The 21,960-nt window shown below is 41.2% G+C and overlaps 1 protein-coding gene and 1 pseudogene across 2 annotated transcripts in view; one reads left to right on the plus strand and one right to left on the minus strand.

Annotated features, from left to right (window-relative positions):
* The window catches only part of SLC35F3 (solute carrier family 35 member F3), a 425,020-nt gene that overhangs the window by 197,164 nt on the left and 205,896 nt on the right, over positions 1–21,960 (plus strand). The window lies entirely within an intron of this gene.
* Positions 6,153–7,501, minus strand: LOC100342062 (heterogeneous nuclear ribonucleoprotein A3 pseudogene; annotated as a pseudogene).

Consider the following 21,960-nt stretch of genomic DNA (forward strand, 5'->3'; position numbering starts at 1 on the left):
GACCATAACTCCAAACACTTTTATTTTATTTAAGGTATACAAGTTTCATGTGTTGCGTATATGTGGATATAGGAACATAGTGATACTTCTTACCCTACCTTCCCTCCCACCTGTGCTCCAACCCTTCTTCCTCCTCCCTTGCCTATTCCCACTCTTGATATTTACAAAGACCTATTTTCAGGTTACTTTATATTCATAAGGTTAACCCTACACTAAGTAAAGAGTTCAACTAATACTATGAATAGAAATTACTGTTCCTCAACAGTAGAGACAAAGGGCTGTAAACAATCATCAAATCTCAAAATGTCCATTTCACTCCTAGCTACCCCAGGTTAAGGAAAACATATGATATCTGTCTTTGGGGATTGGCTTGTGTCACTGAGTATAATGGTTTCCAATTGCATCCGTTTTGTTGCAAAAGACAGGGTTTCATTTTTTTATATCTGAGTAGTATTTCAAAGTGTATATATGCTATAATTTCTTTATATAGTCATCAGCTGATGGACATCTGGGTTGATTCCGTATCTTAGCTATTGTGAATTAAGCTGCAATAAACATGGGGGTGTATATAATACTTTTATTTGCTGATTTCATTTCCCTTGGGTAAATTCCCAGGAGTGGGATGGCTGAGTCATGTGGTAGGTCTATATTCAGATTTATGAAGTATCTCCATACTGTCTTCCACAGTGGCTGCACCAGTTTACATACCCACTACCAGTGTATTAGGGTACTTTTTTCCTCACATACTCACCAGCATTTATTGTATGTTGATTTCTGTATGAAAACCATTCTCACTGGGGTGAGGGAAAACCTCATTGCTGTTTGATTTGCATTTCCCTGATGGCTGGTGATCCTGAGCATTTTTTAAGGTGTCTTTGAATTTTTTAAGGTGGCCATTTGAATTTCTTCTCTTGAAAAAAATTCTGTTCAAATCCTTTGCCTATTTCTAATCTGGATTGTTTGTTTTGTTTTTGTTGAATTTTTTGAGCTCATTATAGGTTCTGGATATTAACCCTTTATCAATTGCATAGTTTGCAAATAGTTTGATGATACTGATAATTCCAATCCATGAACATGGAAGATTTGAGTCTTCCTCTATTTCTTTCTTTAATATTTTGTAATTTTCATCATGGAGATCATTGACCTCCTCGGTTACATTTATTCCAACGTATTTAATTTTTTGTAGTTATTGTGAATGGCATTGATCTTAGAAGTTCTTTCTCAGCCATGGCATTTCTATGTATACGAAGGCTATCAATTTTTGTGTTAATTTTATATCCTATGACTTTACCAAACTCTTCTATGAGTTCCAACAGTCTCTCAGTGGAGTCTTTTGGATCCCCTATGTATAGAATCATGTCATATGCAAATAGGGATAGTTTGACCTACTCCTTTCCAATTTGTATCCTTTTGATTTTTTTCTTGCCTAACGACTCTGACTAAAACTTCCAGGAATATATTGAATACCAATAGTGAAATGGGCATTCTTCTCTGGTTGAGGATCTTAGTAGGAATGCTTCCAACTTCTCCCCATTCAATAGCATGCTGGCTGTGGATTGTCAGAAGTTACCTTAATTGTTTTGAGGAATGTTCCTTCTATACCCAATTTGTTTAAGGTCTTCATTGTGAAAGGATGTTCTATTTTATCAAATGCTTTCTCTGCATCTATTGAGAGAATTGTATGTTTTTTGTTCTTCAGTTTGTTAATGTGATGTATCACACTTACTGATTTACAAACGTTGAACCATCTTTGTATACCATGGATAAATCCCACTTGGTCTAGGTGAATGATCTTTCTAATGTGTTGTTGGATTCAATTAGCTAGTATTTTGTTGAAGATTTGAATCTATGTTCATCAGGGATATTGGTCTATAGTTCACTTTCTCTGTTGTATCTTTTTCTAGTTTAGGAAATAAGGTAATGATGGCTTCATAAAAAGAGTTTGGGGGGATTCCCTCCCTTTCAATTGTTTTGAATATCTTGAGAAGAATATGAATTAGTTCTTTAAATGTGTGGTAGAATTCAGCAGTGAAGCCATCCAGTCTTAGGCTTTTCTTTGCTTGGCAGGGGGGAGGTCTTTATTACTGATTCAATATATGTCTCAGTTATTGGTCTGTTTATGTTTTCTCTGTCTTCATGACTTAATTTTGGTAGATTGCATACATCCAGGAATCTATCTATTTCTTCCAGGTTTCCTGATTTGTTGGCATACAGTTCTATGTAGTAATTCTTGATGATTCTGTTTGTTTTTGTGGTATCTGTTGTTACATTTCCTTTTATATCTCTGATTTTATTGATTTGGTTCTTCTGCTTCCTTTCGGTGAGTTGGGTCAATAATGTATCAGTTTTGTTTATTTTTTCAAATAACAAGCTCTTCATTTTGCTGATCTTTTGTATTTTTTTGTTTCAATTTTGTTGATTTCTTCTCTAATTTTAATTATTCTTTCCTCCTGCTGATTTTGGATTTAGTTTGTTGTTTTTTTCTAGGTCCTTGGGATGTATAAATAACACATTTATTTGGCACTTTTCCAATTTCTTTATGTAGGCACCAATTGCTATAAACTTCCTTCTTAACACTATTTTTGCTGTATCCCATAAGTTTTTTATATGATACATTGTCATCTTCATTCATTTCCAGAAATTTTTTTTATTTCCCTTCTGATTTCTTCTATGACTCACTGTTCATTCAGGATCATGTTGTTCGGTCTCCATATGTTTGCATATGTTCTAGAGAAGCTTGAATTGTTGATTTCCAGCTTCAATCCATTGTGGTCAGAGTAGATGCATGGTATGATTTCAATTTTTTTGAATTTTATGAGACTTGCCTTATGGCCTAGCCAGGAGCCAGGAGCTTCTTCCAGGTCTCCCATCTGAGTGTAGGGGCCCAAGGACCTGGATCATCTTCTACTGCTTTCCCAGGCCATAGCAGAGAGATGGATCAGAAGAGGTGCCGCTGGGTGCTGGCACTGCAGGCTGCAGCTTTACCCACTATGACACAGTGCTAGCCCCCATCTTCACATTCTAATATTTAAGTGCTGGGGCTGATGCTGTGACACAGTGGGTTAACGCACTAGCCTGAAGCTCCGGCATCCCATATGGGCACTGGTTTGAGACCCAGCTGCTCCACTTCGGCTCTCTGCTATGGCCTGGGAAAGCAGAAGAAGATGTCCCAAGTTCTTGAGGCCCTGCACCCACATGGGAGACCTGGAAGAAGCTCCTGGCTCCTGTCTTTGGATTGGCGCAGCTCCGGCCATTGTGACCAATTGGGGAGTGACCCAGTGGATGGAAGCTTGCTCTCTCTCTCTCTCTCTCTCTCTGTCTCTCTGCTTCTCCTCTCTCTGTGTAACTCTGACCTTCAAAAAAATAAATAAATAAATCTTTAATATTTAAGTGCTGTTATGTTCCTTTGGGGGCATATTGTGTTGTCTTCCTTATTTTTGTTTCTTGAATTTCTATGTTTATTTTTACATATTTGTAGAGGCACTTGTTGGTTTTTTTCCTTTGTTGTCTTTTATCTTTGAACTATTCCTCTGTGGCTTAGTGGAATGTATGCACATCCAGTGAATACCCAAAGTTGTGTGCTCGGTGTGGCCAGGGAGCTCTGGTCAGTGCTCCTGGATGGGGTGAGTATCCAGGGTGACATGCAGTTGGTATGCTAGATCTCCTCTTGTTAACAAAAGAGGTGAGGAGAATGTTCATCTTTGTTGGTATGACCACATCCTCACCTCCTGTCTTCCAAGGTGATCAATGTGCGGGTGTTAGCTCTCAGTGGGTACAATATTCATCTGTCCTGCCATATGAACTGCACAAAAAATGTGTGCAGTCCTCAGTATGAGCACGGATCCCACTGCAATGACCCACTCCAGGCAAACAGGGAGCTTTGTGTGTGTGTATACTCACACAGTGATTGCCCAGAGACCCAGCTGCACCCTACACCTCTCACACAGTCACAGAGTCCCCACAGTCTTAGCATGCAAGGCTCCCACAGTCACGGGGTACAGAGGATCTGCTCCATCCCACTAGCGTCTCCAGTCCACAGAGAGGCACCCTTTCCAAGAGCCAGCTGCTTGTGGTGCTTCACCTAGGCAGTTTGAGCCCCGGATGCTGTGGCATGTTGGGAGGCCAGGGTGTCTTACAGGCCTTACTTGGGTGCCCAGCCCCCTGTCAATCCTCCCAACCAGACTCAAAGTCAGTAGGGGACATGGATGTTCATCTCTGCTAGAATCTCTGGATCATACATGTACACAAGAGCCACTGGCCGAACTTTGCCTTCTCCCTGCCAGATGCTCCAGAGCTGCGGCCACCAGTTCTGATTAGAAGATGATGTCTTTTTTTTTTTTTTTTTGACAGGCAGAGTGGACAGTGAGAGAGAGAGACAGAGAGAGAGGTCTTCCTTTGCTGTTGGTTCACCCTCCAATGGCCGCCGCGGCCGGCACGCTGCAGCTGACGCACCGCGCTGATCTGATGGCAGGAGCCAGGTGCTTCTCCTGGTCTCCCATGGGGTGCAGGGCCCAAGACTTGGGCCATCCTCCACTGCACTCCCTGGCCACAGCAGAGAGCTGGCCTGGAAGAGGGGCAAGCGGGACAGAATCCAGCCCCCCAACCGGGACTAGAACCCGGTGTGCCGGCGCCGCAAGGCAGAGGATTAGCCTAGTGAGCTGCGGCGCCGGCCAGAAGATGATGTCTTGTCTGAGCCAGTTGCTGTGCACAAACACAAGGGCTTCTGCAACTGCTGCTTATGCAGAAAATGGTGCCCGCCACTGTTGGGGGCATGGAGAGAGAGAAACGTGCTCCTTTTTAAAATTTGTTCAGCAGGTACCCTCTTCCCTGTAGGCTGACGCCATGCTCTCCCTCCAGCTAGATCACCATTGGCGCAGGTTGTTGCAGTCTGGTTACAACTCAGTCTCCTAAGCTGGAGCTTTCTCCAACTTTCTCCAGCTCCTGGATGCTGAAGGCATGTGTTACGTCCATGTTTGTGCTGCACGTCCGCACCTTTCACACAGATGCATGGTGTTCCTCTTCCTTCTGCAGAATATCCACTGCAGTCTTCTCTCTAACTCTTCCCCAAGAATACATTTCCTACACTTTTTTTTTTACTGCTTATCCCTAGCCTAGTACAGCACACCATTCCCTATTCTACCATCTTGGAATCCCCCGTTAGCACTATAAACATAAGACTTTGGAGTTTAAATTCCTTCACTGAGTTTGGTGGACACATTATAACATATTCATTCTAATGGCTGCAACCACAGCTCATGCTTGTTTTACATATGTGAAGTTACAGGGTCATTTCTTTCCTTACATGTTGTAACAAGCTATTGCCATGTAGCATAATGTACAGATGAAGTAAGAAGGAAAACAGAGATGAGGGAGAATTCTAGAGATAGAATAAAGCTAAAGAAACTGTGAATGTCAAGACTGACAGTTCTGATGATGGACACTCCATATAGGTATGTTTGTGCATGTATGTGCAGGTAGGCACATGTGTGCACACATGTATTTCACTTGTCTTTCCTCAGTTCTGCTTTGGTTCATAAATGATCTTCATGGTGGCATTGCCCCATGCCAGACTCTAGGTGTTGTATGTTCTTTTTTGAAAAGTTAAAAATTCCTTAATTTTTTATTCCTGGTACCACTACCACAATTTTTTTTTTTTTTTTTTTGAAAGCAAAGTTTAATTGATTTCCACAAACAGGCCAAGGCAGCCGGAACAATCAGAACCCTGGACAGCGCCCAGAGGCCGTTCCTCCCCTCAAAGGCTGATTTTGTTCGTAGCTGCACATGGAGGCTCTGCCTCAATTTCTCTGCATTTTAAAATCCACCTTGACTCTCCTGCTTCCCACATACAAGCTGACTCCTTCCGAGCAGAAGTCACTGATGACGAGACACATCTACTGATGCAGAAGTAGGGCTGATGTAATGAAAAGAAAAAGAAAAGACAAAGCTACAACAGATAAAAGACCTCAGGAATGTACATCTAATTGACACTACATTGCATTAATCAATAGCTGCACTTTTTGCAAACTGTGGCTATGACAGTCCTGAACAAGAAGGGTTTCCTGTTTAAGCTGCAGTAACTTTTCTGACTATGGATCATCACTCCTTCTGTGGCAAATTTTTACAGTTTCTCTAATGCATTTGGGGCAACTGTCTCAAAATAACCTGCAGCTTTCCTGACAACTCTTTGCTCTCTCTCCTGCTAAGAACTGTAGCCCTTTTCTGCTGGTTTTTTTAGAACCTTCTGCTACCATATCTACCACTTCCACCACCAGATCCATAACCACCACCATAGGGACTGTCGGGACTTCTCCCCCCAAAACTGGCCCTTTCATAGGTCTGTAATTTGATTGCTGTTTTCCACTATAATTACCAAAATCATTGTAGTTTCCACCACCACCACAGTTACCTCCAAAATTTCCTCCTTCATTGTAACCATCATATCCTCCTCCTCCACCATATCCACCACCTTGGTTTCCATATCCTGGTCCACCACCACCATAGCCTCCTCTGCTGCTATAACCAGGACCACCACCATAGATAGCTGCCAGCATCACCTCCAAAAACATTGTAAGCACCATCACCTTCTCCGTAACTTCCTCTGCTGCCACCACCTCTGCCACCATAGCCTCCTCTTCCACCAAAGTTTCCACTGTGGCCAAAATTACCTCCACCACCTCCAAAGTTTCCTCCATGACCCATAAAGTTGCCAGATCCCCTCCATGGCCTCTTGGTGACCCAGCAGACTGCATCTCTTGTTTAGAAAGGGTCTTTCTCACGTCACAACTATGCCCATTAATATTGTGGTATTTCTGAACAACAATTTTATCAACTGTATCATGATCATCAAAAGTTACAAAAGCAAATCCTCTTTTTTTTTTTTTTTGCACTCTGCTTGTCTTCCATAACTTTTATGGTTTCAGTCTTGCCATACTTCTCAAAGTAGTCTCTCAAATTATACTCCTCTGTATCTTCTTTAATACCACCAACAAAAATCTTCTTCACTGTTTAGATGGGCACTAGGCTTTACCAAATCCTCTCTAGAAACAACTCTCTTTGGTTCCACAACACGCCCGTCAATCTTGTGTGGTTGAGCACACATTGCTGCATCCACTTCTTCAACACAAGAGTAAGTAACAAAACCAAAGTCCCTGGAACGTTTCATTTGGGGGTCTCTCATTACCACACAATCTGTGAGTGTGCCCCATTTCTCAAAATGTTCTCTCAAATTAGCGTCTGTAGTTTCAAAGCTCATACCACCAATAAACAGTTCCCTCAATTGCTCTGGTTCCTTTGGATCATGGCCTTCCTCCTCCTGGCGACAGCGACGGCCGGAGTCAGGCTGGGGGCAACCGGGCGGCGGTTTTACCTCCATTTTGAGCCCAGACTCGCCTCTTCAAACTCGAGTTCAATACGGCACCGATAGGAAGAGGCGGGGCCAGCCGTCACATGAGGCACTATCTGCGCACTGCTGGTTTGGTGGTAGTGGGGTGGGTGTTATGTTTTCAAGTCTATGTGTCCTTCTGAAATTTGGATGGAAGAATAGCTCAGAAAGTATAATATGGTGTGGCTCCTTTATGTCACCATTCCAGCCCTAACTGATAACTCAGATATGGTGTCCAGTGGTGAGACCAACACTATTCACAAGCTATAGCCTCACAACTGACTGCCCTTTCTGTCCACCTCATTTTATCTTACTTGTATCAGTCAAATTGCCCAGTTTATCCTTCTGTGGCAAATGATCCCAAATGTCACCAGCAAGTGGTAAGGTATGTTTGTTTCTGACAAGCTACATGTCCAGTTGGAGTGGGTTTTAGTCCTGCTGTACTTCCAGGACCCAGGCTGATGCAACAGCCCCTATCACACTCAATGTCCAAAGCAAATACATGACCTCTCTTGAGTCCATGTGCTCAAGAATGTGCTTTTCCCCCAGGAGGGCACTGTAAGTCATGGCTGTACCCTACATCAGTGCATGAGTCAGTGTAACCTACCCCAGGCAGGTCAGCTAATGTTTAATCAGCAAGACACTCTGACTCACTGCTCAAGCTTTTACTAGCTCCTGACTGGTCAGTGTTTGTGATGACCATCCTACATCTACAATCCCAGTCTTGTGTACCCTCAGTTGCCTTTACCTTTCCAGAATGCCAACAAAGTTATTTCCCTAAAGAATAGCTCTGATCATGTTGCTTCTCATCAGAGAATTTTTCATCCTCTTCACTGTCATCAAAATGATTTAGCATGGCACTCACAGCCCTTTCAGCTCTGGCCACTACCAACCTTTCCATTTTCATCTTGCACTGGAACCCCTACACAATTCTTTCTTTGTTGTCTCAGAGCTACTTGGTTTTGCTGGGCTGGACAAAGAGCTTAGCCTCTGTCCTGTGTGTTTTCTATGTTTGTTCTATGTGTTCTGCATGGCCCCTGGAGGTCATGCCTGTGTAGGCAAACTCTGGGGTTTCCCACTTCCTAGCTGCACGCTCCTGGGCAAGTAGCACTATATCTGCAGAGTCACTCAAATCAAGTGGTGTGTGGGAATTTTGATGGTATGCAGACCATATGATGGTTGTGTTATTAAATGACTTACTATATCAAAAACTTAATAGATGGCCCTGGAGTGCATAATAAATGCCCTGCTGTTGTGACTGCTTTTATTATTGCTATTTCCCAGCCACATCTTTCATACTCATGCATCTGGACCCAAGCTGCTCCCTTCTCCCTGAAGGCTTCTCCACCCACTCCACTTCATCCAGCTCATCTCTACTTATTAAAGACCTGCTTGTCTTCTTGTTTTAACTGAAATTTTTATTGACATAATTGTAAATTCACTTGCAGGTGTAAGAAGTAATATAGAGAGATCCTGTGTAATCTTCACTGGTATCCCCCAAGGTTGACATCTTGCAGAGCTAGAGTATGTTATCATAACAAGAATCTTAACATTGATACAGTGATCTTATTCAGATGTTCCTGGTGTATTTAGTTATGTATAATTTACAATAGATAGATAGATAGATAGATAGATAGATAATAGATAAGGTATTCATCACTATTCTCAAGATATAAAACAAGAACAGCTCCCAGACCACAGGGATCCCCATTGCCCTTTATAAGTGCACAGCCCTTGGACCACATCACTTCCTTTCCCAGCCCCCAGCAACCACTAATCTGTTCTCTGTGTCTATAATTTTCCTCATTTCAAAAGTGCTGCACAAATGGAGTCATACAACATTCAACCTCCTGGGGGTGGTTTTTTCACTCGCAGAATTCCCTAGAAAATAATTCAAGGTATGCTCAGTAACCATTTTTTCCTTTTTATTGCTGCCTACTCACCTTTTAAGGACCTCCAGTACACCTGCTCAGTTACCCCCAGATGGAAAATAATTACTTCTTCTGTACTCACCAATTTTAATAACTGTCTTTGATGCAAAGCTATTTAATAACCATGTTTCATATTTGCATAACTCTTCAGGGTTTATAAAGTACCCTTGCATACATTATTTCATCTAATTTCATGTAAATGTCTCTCTCATATCATTGCACACATTTTGATGAAAAGGGATGTGCCCCTTCTCGTTGCTTTCAGGGCACCAAGTTCACTGCCTGGCACACAGTATACTCCCAATAACTGCTGAATGTATGAGATCCTTTCAGACATAATTTATGTAGAAAGCTATCTCCTGGGCATGATGCAGGCCAACTAAATCATTCTATCATTTGGTGCAGCTAAAGGGACAGATGTTCCTGGCTCTAAGTAAGAAAAATATAGAGAGGTAACAAGATTTTTTTTAGTGTTATAGAAATCTTAATAAACTCATTTTAAACCCTCCTTTGGGAGATTTTCATCTAGGTATTTCAATATACAAGTATCACTATATTAAAAGCATTATTAAAAATATGATGCCCTACATTTTTTTGATGAGAGTGATTGAATACATGTTTACATCAGAAGAGATTTTATAAGCATAAAATAAATAGCATAAATCTGGAGAAATTATATATTTTCTAGAATACACTAGATTGTCAAAAATGAATATTACACACACACACATTTATTGGCCAAGCTTTTAAACATGACAGAAATCCACTGTACCTGGTGATCTCCAAGATTGTCTGAAGATATGACACTGGTGTGAGATCCCAGGGTGAGGCTCAGGGGGATGAGATAGTTATCAGGAGTTGGACAAAAACAGAGGGCAAGTGCTTACTACATCTTCAAATTGGAAAGAGCCAAACCTGAAGCAAATGAATCGGCATGAAGGCCAGCCAGAAGGGGGAGCAAACTCTGGAAAGGTCAGGAATCGAGTGTGATTGGAAACCACCGCGGAGCAATGGCAGAGTCAGAGAAAAGCTGAGAATGAATTCAGAGAGGGAAATGCAGGAAGTGGAGTTGATAGCTGAGCTGGATTTGGCTAGTTAAATAAGGACCATGTGGAAAAGGGCATTCCAGACAGAAGGAAGGGCTTATGAAAAAGCATGTGACAGCCAAGGAATGACAATTGTTCTTTGGTGCCATAATGTGAGACTTGTGATGGGAAGAAGGAAGGGATATATTCTATTTTTACCTAACTTTTGAGTGTCGAGAAAGCACTTATTTTACTCTGATAGAAAATACATGATGCCTAGCCAGACTCATAATCTAGAGGACAGCTTCTAAAGATAGTGTATGAGGTGCAAATTGGATATATGTCAATGTAGCGCATGGAAAATCTCAGAAATTGTCCATAACATACAGTAAATGGATTTTCTGCCTTGGAGTAAATGCAACACAAACATATGTTCCTCTGACATTGGAAGAGGCTGATGTTTCTGTGGTTGAAGATATAATGATTTGCATTTATGTTCATCCAGATGCCATTAAGAGAATAAAAAGGGAAGCTACAAAGAGGAAGAAAAAATTTGTCATATAACCCCAGAAGGGCTTCTGTCCAAAATATATACAGAAAGCTTATGAATACATAAGAAAAAGGAAGGCTATTTTTTAGAGGTTTTTGTTTATTAAATTACAAGACAGAAAAAAGGAGAACTCTTATCTGCTGGCTTACTCCAGAATTCCCAGGATGGACCAGGACAACGCTGGGAACCAGGAACACTATCTAGGTCTTCCACGTGAATGTAACCCAATCTGAACCAGCACTGTCACTGCCCAGGGTCTGTATCAGCAGGAAGCTGGAGTCAGGTGCTGAAGTCGGCTTTCAAACTCAGACACTGCAGCGTGGAATGTGGACATGTTTACCGGTGTCTAAACCACCAGGCCAAATGCCCACCTCAGATCACTTATTTTTAAACAGTCTGAAAGCACAAACAAGAATTTTACAAAAGACGACAAACAAATGGCCAATATACATGATAAGGTACTCGGCTTCTTTGAGAGGTATGAATACTTCCACCAGAATGATTACAATTTACAAAGCAAGAATAATAAAAATAGACTCAAAACCACCAATACTTAGGAATAAACTAAACAACAAAGACTCTTTGATGAAAACTATAAAATAATGTTTAGAAATACTAGAGGAAGACCTAAATGAATGGGAAGATATATCATGTTTATGGTTTAGAAGACTCACCATTGTCAGTTTCCCCAAACTGATTCATAAAGTCAATGAAATTTCAACCATAATCCTTGAGGAATTTTATAGATTTTAACAAGCTTTCTAAAATTATTATGGATATGCAAAAAATCCATACTAAACAAGGATAAATTTAGATAGCTACACAGATACCAAAAATGATGAGTGAAGTATTAATGTTTGGGCAAATAGGGGTGGGCCTTGTGGTGCAGAGGTTTAGGCCACAGCTTGAAATGTTCATTTCCCATATTGGAGCTCTGCTTGAAGTCCCTTCTGTTCCATTCCTGATCAAGCTGTCTGCTAAAGCACCTGGGGAGCAGAAGATGATGGTTCAAGAACTTGGATTCCTGTCACCTACATGGGAGACTCATATGGAATTCCTAGCCCCTGGTTTTAGCCTGGATCAGCTACTGATGTGGGGGTTTATTTGGAGAATGAACCAGCCCATAGAAAATCTATCTCCCTATTTCTCCCTTTCTCTCTCTATTACTCTGCCTTTCAAATAAATAAATAAAATCAGTGTGATAAAAAAAAAAGGGAAGGGGGAAAGAGAGAGAGAGAGAGAGAGAACCAATCTTATCCACTGGTTTACACTCCAAATGGTCCCTACAGCCAGACCTTGGACAGGTTGAAGGCAGGAGTCAGGAACTCCATCCTAGTCTCCAGCATGCTGGCAGTGGTCTAAGTAACTGACCATATTCTGCTGCCTTCCCAGGCATATTTTCAGGCACTTGATTGAAAGCAGAGAAACTAAGATTCACTGGCACTTTGTATGGGACGCCAGCATCACAAGCAGTGGTTTAACCAACTGCCCAACAAATGCCAGCACCAATAAATAAATCTTTTTAAAAATAGATGAATGGATAATGGAAAGGAATACAGACTTCATAGATACACCAACCCCTGTCATCACCTGATTTTTGATAAAGGCACCCATACAATGTAACAGTGGAAAGAAGGACCTTTTCAATAAATGATGCTGAAACAGCGTACTATCCACGTGAGGGGAATAAACTTGAACCTGGACCTATATCTCTCACCAGAAACAAAAACAAGTTCTAGATTAGTCATGGACCTACATGTGAAAGCTAAAACTATGCAACCTTTAGCAGAAAACATATAAAATATCTTTAATATTTTTTTGACAGGCAGAGTTAGACAGACAGAGAGAGAGAGAGAGAGAGAGAAAGAAAGGTCTTCCTTTTTCCGTTGGTTCACCCCCCAGGTGGCCGGCATGTTGCAGCCGGCGTGCTGCACCAATCCGAAGCCAGGAGTCAGGTGCTTCTCCTGGTCTCCCATGGGGTGCAGGGCCCAAGAACTTGGGCCATCCTCCACTGCCCTCCCGGGCCACAGCAGAGAGCTGGACTGGAAGAGGAGCAACAGGGACAGAATCCGGCGCCCCGACCGGGACTAGAACCCGGGGTGCTGGCTCCTCAGGCAGAGGATTAGCCTAGTGAGCCATGGCGCTGGCCAGAAAATATCTAATATTTCTATGAAAGGGCACAAAAAAAGTAATGTGTAGTTAACTATAAAAACTTGACAGCATTAGAAAGACCAGCCACAAGCTGCATGGAAGTTTTTACCCTGTGCATATCTAAGCTATTATCCACAACATATCAATAATTTCTTCCTATTAATGAGATTTATACCGGCCAGATTTTAAAATTGACCAAAAATGTTTGAAAAAATATATCACATAAATTTTCTAAATGGCCAATAAGCAACAGAAAAGTTGTTCAACCTTATTCTTATCAGAGAAATACATATGTAAATCACACTTGAAATCCCACTTCATACCCACACAGTAATTTTAAATTCTAAGAGACTTTCAATATCAACTGTGGGCAGAGCTCTGGGGGAGAATGAAGCTCCATGCACTGCTGATGGAGTGCAAGTTGGCACGATCACTTAGTGAAAAAACGATGGTGTCATTGAAGCTGAACACACTCACACCAAATGACCTGCAATTCCACGCCTAAATACGATGCAGTGGAAATGCAGGGGCCTCTGCATGAATAAATATGTAAAAGATGCATCACCCAAAATGACTGAAGCATGGATGCAGCCTAAATAGCTAGTAGATAAAATGGATAGATAAATTGTGGTGTATTTATACACAGGAATACTCACAGTACAAAAATAAAGACATTACTGTTCATTGGAACAAAATGGAAAAATCTTACAAATAAAAAACCATTTTGTACAATTTCATGTTTATAGAGTTCAAAAGGAGGTAAAGTGGATCTATGACATTATAAGTCAGATATTGGTTCACTTTGGGATGAAAGAGGCAATGGTTAAGGAGGGACTAGAGGGCCAGCGCCATGGCTCACTTAGTTAATCCTCCTCCTGCAGCACTGGCATCCCATATGGGTGCCAGGTTCTAGTACCAGTTGCTCCTCTTCCAATTCAGCTCTCTGCTGTGGCCCGGGAAGGCAGTAGAGAATGGCCCAGGTGCTTGGCCCCTGTGCCCGCATGGGAGACCAGGAGGAAGCATCTGGCTCCTGGCTTCAGATCGGCGCAGCACCGGCCGTAGCGGCCATTTGGAGAGTGAACCAATGGAAGGAAGACCTTTCTCTCTGTCTCTCTCTCACTGTTTATAACTCTACCTGTTCTATTAAAAAAAAAGGAGGGACTCGAGGGCTTCCGGACTCCTAGTATTGTATTCTTATTCATAATTTGTCATCTTTCTGGGTACAGATTGGGAATAAAAAGTTTATTTGATTGTTGCTGTCTTCTTAATACATATTACATATTTAAGATTTTAGAAGATACAGGAAATAATTGAATAATTATGTTTCTGTTTCTTTACCATAAGAGATAACTGGGTCCTGGAGCTGTAAATCTGAAGGTCATAGTAGGGCAGGAGTCTCCTAGATATCTGGCTCCAAACACATATCCTTCCTCCATCTAGCTTCCCTCCTCCCCAACTCAGCCTCAGCAGCAGCTCTTCTCTTGCTTGACATCTTCATAGAGATGTGTACTTTGTTGCTGAATAACTTAGGCCAAGGTCAAAAGTAAACCAGAAATGGAACCAAGGTCAAAGATGCTGACCTTCATATGCCAGGCTCATTGTTGTAGAGGGAGAGGAGAGGATTCTACATCTCTCAGCATTGATGTGGGGGAAGAGGGAAGACATCATAAACAGAATCGGTAGCAAATGCAGTGATGTCATCCACCCTGTGTCTTTCTCCTTATTGGAGCAAGGAGTCTGGAGGGAATAGCTTTTAATAGACTCAAAGACTAGAAAGCATTTGGCAGGCGGCTGTTTTCCTAGGAGCCAGGCACTTATTAGTTAGTCTAATTTAGAATGCTCCCTTGTCTCTTTTTATAAAGAACTGTTGATGCCCAGCAAATAATAAGTACTGATAATAAGGTTCTGTGAAAACAAACTTTTTGTTTATTCTGCACTATGTATAGTCTGCAAAAGGTGGGGCAGAGAGTAGATTGTGCAGTCAATTTCCTTAGAAGCAGCCAGAGATGGGAGACATCACAAAATTGCCTAAACACAGAGGTCATAAGAAAAATAAAAGGAGGTCTAGAGCATCAAGAGCAAGAACTGACTTCACCTCCCAAGGTGCAAGTCGGAGAGGATTGTCCAGATAATTAGATTCTCCTGTGCCTGCCTCTCTGCCTCTCTGCCTCTATATTATAACTTTTTGCCTATCAAAAAATTAACTCACACCTAATAGACACAATTTAAATGACAAACAAAAAAAAAGAATGCACCTAGCACCGCATTCCTCAGAGACAGACACTGCTTTTTCACTATGCCTTTCAGTTTACATGTGCTTTTCTAAAATATCACTGTAGGACATCTTGTCTTTTAATTGTTTTATTGGCTGAACAAAAATAAGTTTTAAACAATTTTCTCATATAACATCCTGCTTTGACACCATTTATAGTTGCAGCCTGATACATTGTTGAATTAAATTAGATTTTTAATGCATTTAGGTTGTTTAAAATACTCCATTGCTGTCAGCAATGCTGTGATTAGCATTGGTAAACATCCATAATTAGTTGCCTAAGATAATTTTTGGAAGCGAGCTGCTGAAACTAAGAATATGCAAAATTTCAAGGTTTTGGCATATATGGCCAAGTCGGCATCCAGATGTTATAATTCTGAGGTCAGAGCAAGATGGCAGCTGAGTATGATATGATGCTCGGGTGATGATCTCTCCACAGAGACACCACTGTGAACAGCTGTTCACACTCCAAGTCACCTTCACAAGAGCTTCAGAAGCCAGGTGAGGGATCACAGAGTTCAGTGCGAGTATAACAGTCAGAAAAGACACACTGGAGGAAGCAGGAAGGAAATAGTTGCCCTCCTCATTCCTCCCTACCTAGCACAAAGTGGAGAGAACCCACTTGGAGAAGGAGAGTGAGTAAAGTCCAGACCTTAGACTTGAAACCAAGTATCAGCCTACCCATGATAGAAACAAGTGCCTGACAGGGCTTCACAGCTACTGCCCCAAGTTCATACCTACAGACTGAGTCTTTGGACCCTACTGAGCCAGGTGGCTAAAGAATCTATCCCTCTCCAACCTCCAGCAGATGGTCAAACAAGATTCCAGCTGCTGGGGAACAAAGTAACTAAGGACCTTGCCTGGGAACACAGAGCCCACCGCCTGCTGTGAGACCTAGCACCTGATAAAACCCAAAGGCAACTGCCAGCAAGCTAGTTCTCACAGATGAGCCTCTAGAATCACCCAGCAACAGATGGAGGCCTGCACCAGGTGAGACAAACTCATCTCAGTATATCCACCAGCTTCAAATGGGTATGGTGACTGGGAGAGCCATGTGTGTCCTTAGTGATAGGTTGTGTGGTCAAGGTCCTTCCTTTATCCTCTCCTCAATCCTTGGGCAGACAGCAAGAAACTACAGGACTATGTTGTGGGACTTGGTGCTGGGCTGGAAAACCCCAACACTAGGGAGATCATAAAATGGCCTCTGCACCAAGACCAGTACCAATGGAACCTGTGCACCTGACCTGAGGCCAAGTGGGGTCCAGTGGCTCTCACCAGACTGACTTGTGGCTGGTTTCAGCAGCTTCAGGCTGTGAGTCCAACTCAACAGCAGACATATCATGGAATTCTGGGTTTGTTGCTGCTCCTGGGCTACCCTGCCCTGGGTGGCTGTGGAATCCAACTGTGATCTGGCATTGCAGCATTAGTGGAGGCCCCAAGACTGAATCTCTGGGCCTACCCTGGACCTAGGGCCCTACCTTGGCCTATAGGGATTGTTTACCTCTTTTTCAATGCTTCCCTGGTTCTTCCGAATGGCACCAACTGTGGATTTGGGAAAATCTGAGCTCAGGGCATCACTGAGGCAGTGACACAGCTTACTGGCAGCAGATGTACTGCAAACCTCAACTTAGGGCACCACCTAGTGCTGAACTGGCAGAAAAGTCTACAGGTTCAGAGAAAATTAGTCAACTGCCTAGAATTTCCGGAAGGACATCCTCAGAAGAAACCAGATTACAAAGACCAGAGAAAAGAAAACCTTCAATGAGCTGATGATGTCATATGCTGCCTGCCAATAAGTGTCAAGAACTCCCAGGGAATCATGACCTCACCTAATAATCAAAGACTCCAGAATGAAACCACCTCAGACCTGACATTATCAAATGCTCAGATAAAGAATTTAAAGGAACCAGCTTAAGGAGACTCAACAAACTTCAGTAGTACACAGGGAAATGCTTTAATATTCTGACAGACTTGATAGACAGAAATAAGTATTAATATAAAATTTTAAAATATTTATCTATTTTTCATTATTTGAGAAATGGAGGGGAGAGGAAGACTGAGAGAGAGAGAGAGAGAGAGAGAGAGAGAGAGAGAGAGAGAGAGAGAGAACTCTCATCTACTGGTTCATTCCTCAAATGTCCACAAGGGCCACAGGGCCTGAAACTGGAAGCCAGTAGTTCAGTCCATTTCTCCCCTATGGGTGGTGGGGCCAACCAGCTGAGTCATCAACTGCTTCCTCACAGAGCCCACATTAGCAGGAACCTGGAATCAGGACCCATGGCCAGGTATCAAACCCAGGCACACCAGTGGAGAAATTAACTGCTAGGTCAAACACCTGTTATAAATAAATAATTTTTAAAATCAAACAGAAACCCTTCAAAAGTAGGAAAAATTTAAAACTTGTTTGAAAGTACTAATAGCACAGCAGATCAAACAGAATGAAGAAGCAGTGAGTTCAGTGCAGGCTACTTGAAAATATATAGTCAGAAGAGAAAAGAGAATCAAGATATTGAAGAAAGTTCATAGGCATTTTGGGACAGCATGAAAACAGAAAGTACCCAACATTGGGGTTCAAGAAGGACTTGATAACCCATAAAAGCAGAAAATACACCCAAAGTAAAATGAATCTTGATGTGAATGGAAGGGGAGAGGGAGTGGGAAAGGGGAGGGTTGCGGGTGGGAGGGACGTTATGGGGGGGAAGCCATTGTAATCCATAAGCTGTACTTTGGAAATTTATATTCATTAAATAAAAGTTAAAAAAAAAGAAAAAAAATGAAACTTCTGAAATCTAGAAAGATATAACTACTACCCAGGTACAGGAAATTAATAAATCACCAAATTTAACTCAACCAAGTCTACCTCAAGACATATTATAATCCATCTCTCCAAGTGTAAAGATTAAGAGGAGATTCTCAAAGCTATAGGATAAAAGAGACAACATATATGGGTGCTTCAATTCAACTGAGAGCTGACTTGTTGGTAGAAACCTTACAAGCCAGAAGAAGTGAGATGATATCTTCACGGTAAAGAAGGGGAAAAAAAAAAATACCTGCCAGCCAGGAACACTGTACCTAGCAAAGCTATCCTTGAGAGTTTAAGGAGAAAGAAATTCATTTCCAGGTAGACAAAAGCTAAGAGAATTTATCACCGCCAGACCTGTCTTATAAGAAATGCTAAAAGGAGTTCTTCAAACTTAAAAAAATAATGCAGATGAGTAAGAAGAAAATATGATAAGGCAGAAAACTCACTGGTAAGAGTATCTTTACAGACAAATGCTGAATGATCCAATACAGTAAATGTACAGGCCATTTACATTTTTAGTATGAAGACTGACATTCATAACAATAAAAAATAACTACATGAATATGCTGAGACAGGCGTTATGTACAAGATATAAACTGAGACATCAACAATCTGAAATGGGAGAAGGAATGGAGTGAAAGTATATAGCTCTGTATTTATATTTCTTACCTCTTTCCTTGTTTGTTTCTTTTCCTATCTTTATAATCAATGTCAAGTTACTATCACTTCAAAATAGCATTTTATAACCAAAATATGTTTTTGTAAGCTTCATGGTAATCTTAAAGCAAAAATCTGTAATAGACTTCCCAAAAATTATAGACAAAGAATCAAAGCTCACTATTAGAGAAAATCACTTGACCATAAAGGAAAATTCTAAGAGGGGAAGGAAGGAAAGAAGGAAGGAAGGAAGGAAGGAAGGAAGGAAGGAAGGAAGGAAGGAAGGAAGGAAGGAAGGAAGGGAGGGAGGAAGGGGAGGAAGGAAAGAAAGAAGGAAGCAAAAGAGGAAAGGAGGGAGAGGAAGGAGAGAAGGAAGGAAGGAAAAGAGGAATGGAGGGAGTTAAGATGAAGACAAAGACAAGGAAGGTTGGGAAGAAGGAAAGGAAGGGAGGGAAGGAAGGAAGGAGGAATGGAGGGAAAGAGAAATAAAAGGTGGAGGAGGAGGAGGAAGGAGAGGGAAGGAAGAAGAGAAGAGAAAACTGCAATAAAGCTAGATAGCATCAAAATGGGAGTAGTGAGACATATTAAATCAATAATTACCTTAAATGTAAGTGGATAAAAGACACAAGTTATATACTTCTTACAAGAAACTCAATTCATCTCTAAAGATATGTATAGGCTGAGAAGAAGAGAGTGAAATAAGATATGTCATGCAAAAAGAACCCAAAGGAAAACATGCGTAGTTATATTTATATCCAATAAAACACAGTAAAAGGGAGGAGGGTCATTATATAGTAATGTACTTAATCCAGCAAGATGAAATAACACTTATAAATGTATATATATACACCCAATATCAGAACACCCAGATACATGAAACAAATATTAATGCACTTAAAGATAGAGTGAGGGAGTAGACATTTAGACTAGACACCCACGTCCCATATCAGATTCCCTCAGTTCAATCCTACTCCAATACCTGCCATTTCAGATCCTGGGAAGCGGCAGAGATGGTTCAAGTAATTGGGTTCCTGCTACCCGTATGAGATACCTAGATTGCATTCCTGGCTCCCAGCTTTGGCCTCTGCCATTCTGGACATTTGACGAGTAAACCAGCAGATGGGAGGTCTCTCACCCTGTCCATCTGTCTGTCTCTCTGTCTCCCTACCTCCCAAATAAATTTTATTGTGTGTTGCCAAAGTGTATATTTTCAATTTTTCTATTAATTTTACTGTTGGTAGTTTCTGATTTCAATCTGTAATGTCATACTTACCCATCCCATTCCAAAATTGTATGAATATTTCATACATATTTCTTTTAGAAATTTTATATTTAGATTACACACAAAATTTCTAGTTATGACTAAAAACTTTTGAGTGCTGACTGTGTGCTGAGCACATGTATTCAATCATTTGATCTCTAAAGCAACTTTAGGAGTTAGACAACCATTGTTGTGCCAGTTCTATAGAAAAGAAACAGTGGCACAGACTGGTTAAGTAACTGGTAAGTAGTGAATTTGGAATTTTAAGATAGTAAGTCTGACACTGCATATCATATTACCTCTCCTTTAATTTTGTTTGTTTTTGTAGAGACTGTCTCTTTGAATTATGACAGTTTTACTTTTTGTTTACTTAAAGTTCACCCCCAATGTAACTAGAATAATGGGAATAAGATCTTTTACCCCAAAGAGTAAACATTCTACAAAATCCATTCTATAAGAAAAACAATACAAAATTTTTAAAGGCTCACAAAAATGAAATGTCAGCTAAGTCCCCATGGGCACTTTCTGTTGGTTTGTGTTGAAAGGCATCTGAGGCCAAAGAGAAGTTTATGCATTTGGGAGGCCTGAGCTGTAACTGAAGAAATATTCTCCACCACTGGAAGTGGGCAGGTCCCCTGCTGTTCATAGTATTCCTGCAGCAGATGAACAACTCTGTAGGTGGGAATAGAAAGCAAGAACATATGTATGAGGATATGTACCTGTTTGGATAAGAAAAATGAAGAATTATCTGGTTTTCAGAGAGGCTCACAGGTTACCTCTTATGAAAGCCTTCCTAAAACCACAGAAGCCTGAGACACTGGCGGGAAAGTGGCAGGAAGAGCCTAGAGGGAACGAGGCTTGAAGCCCCATGGGGGAAAGTACACCAGCCTAACTAGAGGAGAGAAAAAATGAAAGGGACAGTACAGACACGATTCTCTCTCTCCACTCACTTTACAAAGGCATGTGAGACAATAGAGCAGGTGTCATTTTGAACATGCATAACAGCTGCGCCAACTCACCCTCAACCAAGCAGAAAAACCTGACTCTGGTGGGGAGTAATAACAGGAGACTAAGACCTAGTGAATGTGTGGAGCTTATGAACCGAATCTGTGAAAAAAAAAATAAAATACCTTGAAATAAACTTAACCAAGGATGTCAAAGATCTCTACAATGAGAATTACAAAATCTTAAAGAAAGAAATAGAAGAGGATACCAAACGATGGAAAAATCTTCCATGCTCATGGATTGGAAGAATCAATATCATCAAAATGTCCATTCTCCCAAAAGCAATTTATAGATTCAATGCAATACCAATCAAGATACCAAAGACATTCTTCTCAGATCTGGAAAAAATGATGCTGAAATACATATAGAGGCATAGGAGACCTCGAATAGCTAAAGCAATCTTGTATACAAAAACAAAGCTGGAAGCATCACAATAACAGATTTCAAGACATACTACAGGGCAGTTATAATAAAAACAGCACGGTAATGGTACAGAAACAGATGGATAGACCAATGGAACAGAATAGAAACACCAGAAATCAATCCAAACATCTACAGCCAACTTATATTTGATCAAGGACCTAAAACCAATTCCTGGAGCAAGCACAGTCTCTTCAGCAAATGGTGCTGGGAAAATTGTATTTACACATGCAGAAGCAAGACCCCTACCTTACACCTTACACAAAAATCCACTCAACATGGTTTAAAGATCTAAATCTATGACCCGACACCAACAAATTATTTGAGAACATTGGAGAAACCCTGCACGATATAGGCACAAGCAAATATTTCTTGGAAAAGACCCCAGAGGCACAGGCAGTCAAAGCCAAAATTAACAATTGGGATTACATCAAATTGAGAAGTTTCTGTACTGCAAAAGAAACAGTCAGGAAAGTGAAGAGGCAACCGAAAGAATGGGAAAAA

Source organism: Oryctolagus cuniculus, chromosome 13 (genome assembly GCF_964237555.1).
Source record: "Oryctolagus cuniculus chromosome 13, mOryCun1.1, whole genome shotgun sequence".
In the NCBI taxonomy this organism is placed as follows: Eukaryota; Metazoa; Chordata; class Mammalia; order Lagomorpha; family Leporidae; genus Oryctolagus; species Oryctolagus cuniculus.